The sequence below is a fragment of the Malus domestica genome, chromosome 02 (genome assembly GCF_042453785.1).
Source record: "Malus domestica chromosome 02, GDT2T_hap1".
Lineage (NCBI taxonomy): Eukaryota > Viridiplantae > Streptophyta > Magnoliopsida > Rosales > Rosaceae > Malus > Malus domestica.
This window is the reverse complement of record NC_091662.1, coordinates 25,259,268-25,271,389: the sequence shown is the minus strand read 5'-3', so window position 1 is coordinate 25,271,389 and position 12,122 is coordinate 25,259,268.

Here is a 12,122-nt window from a genome sequence, read left to right as displayed (position 1 = left end):
GACGATATCAATGTAAGCCCAGGATCAGAACCATGGCAACTGTCAAGTGAGTCCTTAAGTACTTAAGAAATACTAAAGGATATATTCCTCAAAGAATGAGAAAGAATTAGAGTAACGTAATGGAAGCGTAAATGTACTAGATTATGAATCTAATCCATCATTTGATGTTTCTTCATTATGAATGAAGAGATAATCAGATATCTTTTTATTATGACTAAAGAGATATTTGGATGGAAACATTAAAAGTAATGACTTTAGTGTGTTCCATTGTGAATGCAAAATATATTGCCATATAGAAGCTTACAACAATGTTCTTTGGATGAGAAAGTTCATTCACGAACTCTTTATTCGGTTCCAACCAGAAAGTGTCTCTAGTGTACCGACACTACGACACTAATGGGGCGATAGCTCAAGCCAGGGAATCAAGGTCTCATCATGATTCGAACTCAATTGAGAGACTAAACCACATGATTAAGAATCATGTATAATGGTGATGTCGTTATTCTCAAGGTTGCTTCTATGGATAACATTTAGATATCCATTGTCTAGGCCTACTACTCAGCCATTTTTGAAATGACTACAGAAGAGGTATCATCATTGATGACTAAGCTGATTGGCTCTAGTGCAAGTGGGAGATTGTTGGAAATGTGCCCTAAAATCAATCATATAATGATACTTTACGGACATTTCACATGTTAAACTAATATAGTTTAATATAAAAGGCAAAGATTATTGTTTGAAACCGTCTCATATAAATGTTATACGCTTAAACAATAAGTCCAAGGAATATGTAATTGGGAGAATGCGATCTAAATAAGTTAGATTCATGAGACCATTCTCTTTCATATACATATCCTAAATGTTCCTGATCATAGGATTGCCAATTGGGCATTGACAGTCCGTTAAGATCAGTACGTGCTATGTCTTCTCTTAGGGAGAGTGACTAGTCTCGAGTCATTGGTGTGACTGACACCAAGACAAGCATGTAGGTGCTCAATAGAGAATGAGTCTACTGAACATGATCAACAAGGAGTTCTCATACTCATGTCACATGAGAACTCATGGTTGGGATAATGCAAAGTAGTCCTTTGACCTGAGGCATCATAGTTGTCTTGTGGTTAGGTCATTGATCTTTGACTATGTCAAAGTCACTCCGTCAGAGGGTGTCCACGGCATAGTTGGGGTTAAGCCACTTAGCCATGGAGGCAAGTGAATGCGCAACAAGGGATCTCTAACCTTCAAACTGTTTGAGGGAGAATACTCTATGATATGATTAAGATTCTCTGGCCAGAGTATGAATGAGATTTAGGAAATCGTTCCAAATCACATTCAAGGTAATCATATAAGAAAGAGAATCACATTGGATAGTAGACATGAATAAACTATCAAACCAAACAATGTGGTCAAGAGTATTGTATTAGAGAAAAACTGTATTGCATTGTAATCCTAAACTGAATAGGTTATCCACCTCTTCTGATTAGCTTGGTGATAGGAGCATTTTTTATGCGACTTAATTGGCTTGTTCTCATGCATTTATGTTGTTTTTCCTTAGTTAGTTTAGTGTTTAAAGTCATGTTCGTGCAATTTCAGGTTTTATTGTCAAAGTATGCAAAAAGGAGCATTTTGGAGCTTTTAAGAGCAAAATTGGGCTTGGAATGAAGTGCATATGCATGGAGCAAGGAGTTTGGACGAATTTGAAGTCAAAAGAGGCTAGGAACATGCTAAAAATCTGGTGAAACAAATACAAGTTGCAAGAAGGGATAGGTTTCTAGAAGGATTGACCAAAATTTCACTCAAAACCATGCCTACCCCAGAAATTCATCAATGTCGTGTGTCACCTACTTGTTTTCCACCAAAAAATTGAATTAAACAAGTCCATCCTCTCCCTATAAATACCCATGGCAGCAGCCTCATTGAAAGCATCCAGAAATTAACCATTCTCCAAGCCTTGCCTTGCCTCTCCCTACATATCTAAACTCCTTCCCATCCATTCCTCCACATAACCAACCCTTCAAAACATCACTCCAACCTTGTGTTGCAGCAAAGAAGAAGAGGAAAGTTCTTGTACGTGTTTGCTATCCAACATGGATCGTTGGAACGTTTAGGTGTTTTCTTTCTTTTGTTTTCAATGTATAATTCTGTTTATCTTTGTTTTGTGAACATGAGGAACTAAACCCCTATTCAGTTAGGGGGAAGTTTGAAGCCATGAACATGCTTGTGATATGAATTGATTTCTTCCAATTGTGATTTGATAAGTTGTGATTGCAATTCAATTATTTATTTTCTTCATAACTGATTCTTGTATGTTTATTAAGGATGCATACTTAGTTTTCATACATAAATTAGATGCTAGAATATAAATGAGTTTCACCTAATTGTTACAAGTTTATATTCATGAGTAGTGAAGGTTGCTTGTCACAATCGTGTTAATTGAATTCTTGGCAAACGTATCATGCATTCATAGTTACAATTGCCTCGTCAACACTTATGATTTTCATTGAACGTAATGATCTCTGATTGTATCTCTATTATGCATTCATATAGGGGACTTTTAGAGAATAATTTGGATTGTCGCATGCATTCATCCAATTCAATAAGTAAAGGAAAATCTGAGGGTTAATTTGTGCATCACGGTCAATCTGGGGTGTTGAGCATCATAGTTTATTGAAAAGCAATTGGAAATCGATTCATGTACAAGTGTGTCATGTGTGAAGAACGGACCTCTAACTAATCCATCCATCATCTTATTTCTCAAATTTGTTTTACAATCTGCCTAGCTAAAAATCTATTTAAGTTTTAGTTTATTTGTTTTACTTTCAACTTCACCAAACCCAAATCCCCCTTTTACTTTCTTGTTTTAAAGTCTTTTGTTTACATTTTTAACTTTGTTTTTTTTTTTTGTTTTTGAGTCAGTTTAGAGGTTTTAGCAAGCCCTCCTAATCCCCGGTTTAGAACGATCCCTACTTACATACTTTGCTACAATTATCAAAAGAGGGTTTAATTTGTGTGCTTATATTATTCGCACCACTTGGGTAACCATGACATACTGCTAGGTGTCACTCATGGTTTGTGGAAGCCCTAAACGTGTATAATCACTAAAGGGAGAATTGAAAGTAAGTTTCAATTCACAATCGATTTGAAAAAGTTCTAATCGCCCACTGCCTCGCTAAAAGGAACCTAATGGATCGTACACCGTGTAAGGTAGAGATTGAAGAAACAACGGAGATGATTAAGGATAATTAAATGGTTTAATTATTTATGGCAAGGATTAATTAATATGTTAATTAATCAAACGAATAAAGTTCGTTAAAGACCTCGGGTTAGTTTTGGGCCTTAAGGCCCAATGGGCTTTGAACGTCAAGCCCATTGACTTAAGTTGTATGACAACTTAATGACTAATAATTCACAAAGGCCCAAACAGCCCAATAAAACCCTATGGCCGGCCATATTGATAAAGGAGTGGGTTTTGGACTTATTACAAGTTTGCCGCTCCAATGAAGGTAGGTATAAATGTGACTTTATAGCCTTTTCTTCATTAGGGTTTCTTTTGGAGAAAAGATGAGAACACAATGTCTCTCCCTTTCTCTCTAGGAGGCCGGCCCTCTTGGAGGTGATTAGCTAGCAATCTTCCCTCCTCCAAGGTCACTCATCTCTTCTTCGAGTCTCTCCTTAGTGTGGAAAAATTAGAGGTTCTCAACTTTGGGAATTTGGAGAATCCTTTCAACCATCCTCATCCAAGAAATCTATGGAGCTAAGAAGCAAGGAATGAAGGCCCTCTCCTTGAAGGAAAAAATTTTGTCCTAGCTAAGAACAAGTATGAACATTTGAATACACATGCAAGCTATTAACACTTTAAAGTAGGCATGCATCCAAAAACAATTCATAAAACCCATGACTTTCAAAGCCTAGTATATGGTGAACCAAAATAAACTCTTTAACAACATTAAAGAGATGTAAAGATTTAGTGATTCTTTACCCTTGAAGCTCATCCTTGATTACACAAGGGATTCACCCAAGTGGAGGGCCTTCAAGTCACCTCCAAGCTCCTTGAATCCTCCTTGTGTTTTCCTCCCTTTAGTGCTCCTTTGATGATTTGAGGAAAAAGGATTTGTTCTCCAAAACACCAAAAGCTTGATGTCTCTAAGTCTCTTCACCAAGGTTGTATCTTGTGAAGATGATATGGATGACTAAGGGAAGAAGAGATTGCTAGATATCCCTCCCCTTAGTGGCCGGCCTCCTTAGAAGAAAATGGAGAAAAAGTTTCACCCAATTTCAACAAGAAAAAAAAACCTTATTTGAAAATAGCTATAAAGTTGCTTTTATAACCTTTTCTTTGGTGAGTGGCAAACTTGCAATTAAGCAAACTTTGCCCATTCACCTTAATGGCCGGCCCTCCTTGGTGTTATTGGGCTATTTGCCCATTTTGTTTTAGTTGTCATACAACTTGAACATAATGGGCCTTTTGAACCAAAACGCTTTTGGGCCCCGAAACCCAAAACCAACAAATATGCCCAATACGAACCTTTCGTAAAATTAATTAACTAATTAATTAATCTTGACCATTCTTCAATTAAACCATTTAATTGCTTATCCATTTCATATAATTTCTTCACATACATCCTTACTCGGTGTACGATCCATTAGGTTCCAATTAGCGAGGCAGTGGGCGATGTTACTCTTAACTATCGATTTGTGAATTGAAACTTCATTTCAATTCTCCCGTTAATGATTAGTGTTACCTAATCATTTGGGCTTCCACAAACCATGAGTGACACCTAGCAGTATGTCATGGTTACCCAAGCTAAGTAGAATTGGTTGGAGAACCTATCCAGTTACAACTACAATGCAATACGGTCCTTCTCTAATACAATACTCTTAATCACATTGTTTAAGTGATAGTTTGTTTCATGTCTACTATCCAATGTGATAATTTCCTATATGATTCCCTTGAATATGATTTGGAACAAACTTCCTAAGTCATATTTATTTGCTTTGGCCAAAGACTTTAGAATCATATCTTAGAGTATTCTCCCTCCACCATGGAGGGTTAGAGATCCCTTGTTGTGCATTCATATGCCTACATGACTAGATAGCTTGACCCCAACAATGCCGTGGACACTCCAATGGAATGTCGTTTGACATGATCAAAGATCAAGGACCTAACCATTAGACATCTATGATGCCTCAGGTCAAAGGACTACTTTGCATATTGTAACTTTAGAGTTCATACATGACATGCATGTTCGAACTCTCTTTTGATCGTAGTTCAGTGTACTCGATTACTCTTTCGAGCACCTATATGTTTGTCTTAGTGTCCAACACCAAATGACTTGAGACTAGTCATACTCACGCTTGAGTCAACACAACACATACTAACCTTAGCGGATTGTCAATGCCCAATTGGCAATCCTATGGCTAGGAACGTTTTAGGAATGAACATAAGAGAAAGGTCTCGATAATCTAACTCACTTAGATCACTTATCTCTTAGAACAAATACATTCCTTGGATTCTCTTATTGCTTAAACACATGATACAATAAATAGTGATTAACAATAAGATTTGCCCTTCATTAAACATATAAAAGTTTAATACATTAAGTATTCCAAAAAGCTATTACATCAAATGAGTGGCTTTGTGGGCATACTTCCAACAATCTCCCACTTGCACTCAAAGCCATCCTCCCATGTATCTAATACCCATCTTATCCATATGACGGTCAAGCTGGATTTGAGACATTGGCTTTGTCAGTGGATCTGCTACGTTATCGGCTGAAGCAACTTTGAGAATGTTGACTTTCCCCTCGGCAGCATATCTTCTAATGATATTAAAGCGTCTGTCAAAATGCTTGTTCTTTTGATGTGCCCTGGGTTCCTTGGCTTGAGCTATCACCCCACTATTATCACAGTACAAAGTTACTGGTGATGTAATGGTTGGAACCACCCCAAGTTCAGTGATGAACTTCTTCATCCAGAACGCTTCTTTGCCGGCTTCAGCTGCAGCGACATATTCAGCCTCTGTTATGGAATCAGCAATTACACTTTGTTTCTTGCTCTTCCAACTGACAGCCTCACCATTCAGAGTGAATACATATCCGGAGTTGGAACTTCTATCATCGACGTCAGATTGGAAATCTGCGTCTGTATAGCCTTCCACTCGCAACTCTGCCGCTCCTCCATATACGAGGAACATGTCCTTAGTTCTTCTTAAGTACTTAAGGACCGTCTTGACAGCTGCCCAGTGTTCTGATCCTGGGTTAGATTGATATCGACTAGTAATGCTCACAGCATATGCGATATCTGGCCTTGTGCATATCATGGCATACATGAGACTTCCTATGGCAGAAGCATAAGGAATACAACTCATTTGCCGTATCTCTTCAGGAGTCTTAGGTTCCATGGCCTTAGAAAGGTGAATTCCATGTCTCACAGGAAGAAAACCTTTCTTAGAATGTTCCATTTCGAACCTACTTAGCACCTTATCAATGTACATAGATTGGGATAATCCAATTAATCTTCTGGATCTATCACGATAGAGCTTTATCCCAAGTACATAAGATGCATCTCCTAAATCTTTCATGTGGAAGGTTTTGGACAACCACACTTTTACAGAAGAAAGTATTGCAGTGTCATTCCCGAATAGTAATATGTCATCTACATATAACACTAGGAATACTACTGCTTCCCCAACGACCTTTTGATAAATACAATTGTCGTCTTCGTTTTGAGTAAAACCAAACGTTTTGATTTCAGTGTCGAAACGAATGTTCCAGCTCCTTGAGGCTTGCTTAAGTCCATAAATGGACCTTTGAAGCTTGCATACCTTAGTCTTTTCAGACTTGGACATGAAACCTTCGGGTTGAGTCATATAGAGCTCTTCCTCTAGGTAGCCGTTCAGAAAGGCCGTCTTCACGTCCATTTGCCATATCTCATAATCATGGTACGCAGCTATAGCAAGCAAAATCCGAATGGACTTAATCATGGCTACAGGAGAGAAAGTTTCTTCATAGTCAATCCCTTCTCTTTGCCTATAACCCTTGGCTACTAGTCTAGCCTTATAAGTCTCCACATTCCCATCAACGCCTATCTTCCTCTTGAAGACCCATTTGTTTCCAACAGGTACAATACCTTCTGGAGGGTCTACAAGAGTTCAGACCTGATTTTGATACATGGAATCCATCTCGGATTTCATGGCCTCTTGCCATCTCTTTGATCAATGTCGGACATTGCTTCAGTGTAGTCTCTAGGGTCCTCCTTTGTTTCATTGTCACCTAGAAGGTACAATTCATCAAAGTCATTGTCTAAGCCATACCTCTTAGGTGGCTTACTAACCCGTTTAGATCTACGTGGAGCTAGGGGTTCAGGAACAGGGTTGTCATCTTGTTGAGTGCTGGTTTGTGGTTCATCATTAATCTCATTAATTTCTTTCAATTCTATCGTTTTCTCACTACTTCCATTGAGAACGAATTCATCTTCAAGGAATATAGCAGTTCTGGCGACAAAGACTTTCTTGTCGTCAGGGTTATAGAATTCGTATCCCAAAGTCTGTTTGGAATACCCCACAAAATAGCACTTAACAGATCTTGCTTCAAACTTGTCAGCTTCAAGCCTTTTAACATAAGCCGGACAACCCCAAATCCTAATATGATTAAGATTTGTGCTTTTGCCATGCCATATCTCATATGGCGTTTGTGAAACTGACTTGGAAGGTACTCTATTAAGCAAGTAAGCTGCTGTATATAGAGCGTATCCCCAGAATGATACTGGTAGATTAGCAGAACTCATCATAGAACGAACCATGTTCATCAAGGTTTGATTTCTCCGTTCAGAAACTCCGTTATGCTGAAGAGTTCCTAGTGGAGTCCACTGTGATACTATTCCACACTCTTTGAGATAATCTAGGAAATCGTTACTCAGAAATTCACCCCCTCGATCTGATCTTAGGGTCTTTATCTGTTTCCCAGTTTGCTTCTCAACTTCATTCTTGAATTCTTTGAACCTTTCAAAGGATTCTGACTTGTACTTCATAAGATACACATAGCCAAACCGAGAGTGATCGTCGGTGAATGTGATATAGTAGGAGAAGCCTCCTCTCGACGTAGTAGACATAGGTCCACAAACGTCAGTGTGGATTAACCCTAGAATTTCTGTGGCACGCTCTCCTTTTCCAGTAAATGGAGATTTGGTCATCTTCCCTTTTAAGCAACATTCACAAGTACCCATCCGGTCATTACCTAATGGGCGGATATATCCGTCTTGCGACATCTTGCGAATCTTATCAAGGTTCACATGTCCAAGTATAAGATGCCACATCTTTTCTTGGTTAACTTCTTCTCTAGCCCTTTTGGGTTTTGAGGTATTCCCGCTTTCAATACAGTGCGTCCCACTATTCGTCTCTAGGTGAAAAAGTCCCTCTATCATATTACCATGAGAGATAATACGACCGTTCAAGTATAAAGTGCAACTCATTTTGTCAAACAATACTGAGTGCCCATCTCGTAAAAGCTTAGAGATAGAAATCAAATTCTTTATACATGAAGGAAAATATAAACAATTTTTAAGTTCCAGGACTTCCCCAGAGGGTAGGTTAAGCATGTAGGTGCCTATTGCTTTTGCAGAGATTTTAGTGCCGTTCCCAACTCGCACAACCATCTCCCCATTGCGCAGTGACCTGCTCCCAGCTAGTCCCTGCAACGTATTGCAAATATGTTGACTAGCGCCTGAATCAAATATCCAGGTATTGGAGCTCACTGTAAAAGCACTTTCTATGACAGAAATAGTCTCTTCAAAAGTTCGTGTCATAAGGCTAGCAATGCGCACCCTGTATTTCTTCTTCCAACGTTCATCCTTTCCACAATGAAAGCATGTTCCTTTGGATTTCTTTGCCTTCTTCTTATGCAACCTTTTCCTTATGTTTGCAATCTCACTCCCACTGTCCATTTTTAAACCTTTTTCAAATCTACAGCACATGTCAATCATCTCTTTCAAAGAATGATCGAATCTATTCACTTTATAGTTTACAATAAACTTAGTGAAATCATCCGAGAGAGATGCAAGGAAAAAGTCTTGGGCCATTTTCCCATCGATGGAAGTTCCTAAACTTTTAAGATCTTTAAATATCTTTTCCATCTTTTGTCCATGTTTATGGACCGATGTCCCCATTGCCATTTTGGCATTCATTAGACTACAAACATTTGAGAATCGTACATTACTAGTCTCAATGTCATGCATCTTATGCAAACTTTCAACCATGGCACAAGAAGTGTCCATGTGCTTATGTAGCTTCATAAGCTCCTCACTAAGTGAAGTAAGGATCAAGCATTTGGTGTGTAAGTCATCCTCATAGTGTCTAACATAATTTTGACACTCCTCATTTGAAGCTAATTTCGTAGGAGGTACATGAGGAGGGGATTGCTTAAGCACATACAATATGTCTTTAACCTTTGAGACATTCTCAATGTGGCGATACCAAGCAAGGAAACGTTGGCCCTTAAGGCCCCTTTTGTCAAGTATAATGGTGGGTATAATTTTAGGCATGTCGTTCACTACATAACATAACAGAAATCGTATTAGATTGTTTGTTTAAAGCTATTTGATTGGGTCTTTGAATCAAATAGTACCACCCACTATTTTTGGCAAATTCCACATCCCTCAATAGAATTCGAGAGTTATATTGAACTCTTAGCGGGTTATGGGAGACTCACCATTACCAAGCCCACCTCAGAAGAACTCCATATTGGCTAGCAACAATAATGATGAGAGGATAACGCATTATCCATTTACAACTTTTGTAATTACCCATCTATTTTGGCCTCTAGAGAATGATGCGTCAGAAGAACTCCATATTGGCACCATTGCACTTAGTTAAGTTATTCCCACCATGCTAGTTCAAGTAGGGGTTCAAGACTGACCTCAGAAGAACTCCATATTGGCCATACTCGTTGCTTTCTTTCACTTCATCATATGTTTATGGGCTTCTCCTGAATGTAAGCACATACTTTGCATACCCCAGAACTGGACGAATACGGTGTATGAGTCACAAACGATTGAAGCCCACCACGGTGGAAGGCCTACGAAGAGATGTTCAAAGCATCTCTCGCTTATCAACTTAATATTCGGTTGTCGAGGGAGTAGTTTTGGGCTACATCAAAATCATTTTAATCATATTAAAAGAACTTGAGCCTATCACAACTATTGGTCCAAGTTAATATGAATTAGTAGCATATAATACTCCCACTGTTTCGTTGAAACAAGCGAGACTATATGGAACTACTAACGAATGTATTGCATCCTCATATGGACTATATAGTCATATTAGGTTTTAGGATGATTATGAACCGATTAATTTAATCCAACACGAGCCTTGTGTTGGACCTTGGGTTTAAGGTAGATAGTTGTTGATTTTAGTTACGCGTTTAATCCAATTAAACCGTTATTTCCTATTGGGCGTTGGACCCAACTATTCCATTTTGCATACATATAAACAAAAAGGAATACATGAAATAATAATAAGGGCTTATGCCCTTTTACAACACAAATCAAATGATGGACTTATGTCCATTTACAACAAATTGAATTAATCAAATTACATTCAAATCTACACTACCAAACCCAAACATTCATAATGTAAAGCGGCCAATCACATAGCTCAATTATCGTGGCCTTTGGTTCATAATCACCCTTTTCTTAATCAATCACATTAACTAAGAAAGCATCTTTAAACAATTGGTTTTTTTGGATCCATAGAATTGATTTAAATGGAACTAAATAGAATGAAAATCCAATTCTCATTAAAGAGACAAAACAATTTTGTTCTCATTTTATTTGGGCCAAAAGGAAACTATGACCACAACATTTGGGCCATAATGCAAATACAAAAACTTTTGGGGTCACTTTGTATAAACACAATAGTCCACAACTTCATGTAAATACAACTAGATCCCAAAATTTTAATAATGTAAAAACATCATTAAAGGATCAAAACAATTTGTCCTTTAGAGTTTTTAAGCCTAAACGTAAAAACGTAAACTTTTTGGGCCAAAATGCAAAAACACAAAAGTATCAAAACTTTATGTTAATTGCACAAAAGGCCCCAAAAGGACCCCCACTAGGGGTGGCCGGCCATTTAATGAAAATTTGAAAAAATTTCTAAAAAGTTTTTGCAAGTTGATTTTATTAGGTGAGGTTAAAGGTGAAGGTGATGGTTTGTAAGAAAAACTTAAAGTTTATGACAAACATTAAAACCATTTCATCACATCTCACCAATAACATCACCCATCAAATAATAAATCAATTATATACCAAAACTTTATGAAAAACATAAAAATTTTGAATCAAAACTTCAAACCTTTTTGTTCTTGGCAAGAACTTCAAGAACATTTGAAGAACACCATGAAAACTCATAATAGCCCCATGGATGTTTTCATTCACCAAAACTCAATTTTTCACCTCTCAAAAGAGGGCTAACATCCTAGGGTACTTAGGGGTTCCAAAAGTCACCTTAAAACCATTTTAACAAGACAAACATGAACCCAAAAAGTCACCCTAAGGCTTTGGCCGAATTTCCCAAAACTCATGGCACCAAATTTTAGTTCCAATATTCATGCTTATATGAAATACATCTACAACATTTGAGATGCTAAATTTTCTAGCAAAATTTATATATTCAAAAGCAAGAACAAAGCTTGTAACATTTACAACATTTAAATCACAAAATATGAACATCACAAAACCCAAAAGGATTCACCATACACTAGGCCTAGGCTCTGATACCACTTGAAGGAAAAAATTTTGTCCTAGCTAAGAACAAGTATGAACATTTGAATACACATGCAAGCTATTAACACTTTAAAGTAGGCATGCATCCAAAAACAATTCATAAAACCCATGACTTTCAAAGCCTAGTATATGGTGAACCAAAATAAACTCTTTAACAACATTAAAGAGAAGTAAAGATTTAGTGATTCTTTACCCTTGAAGCTCATCCTTGATTACACAAGGGATTCACCCAAGTGGAGGGCCTTCAAGTCACCTCCAAGCTCCTTGAATCCTCCTTGTGTTTTCCTCCCTTTAGTGCTCCTTTGATGATTTGAGGAAAAAGGATTTGTTCTCCAAAACACCAAAAG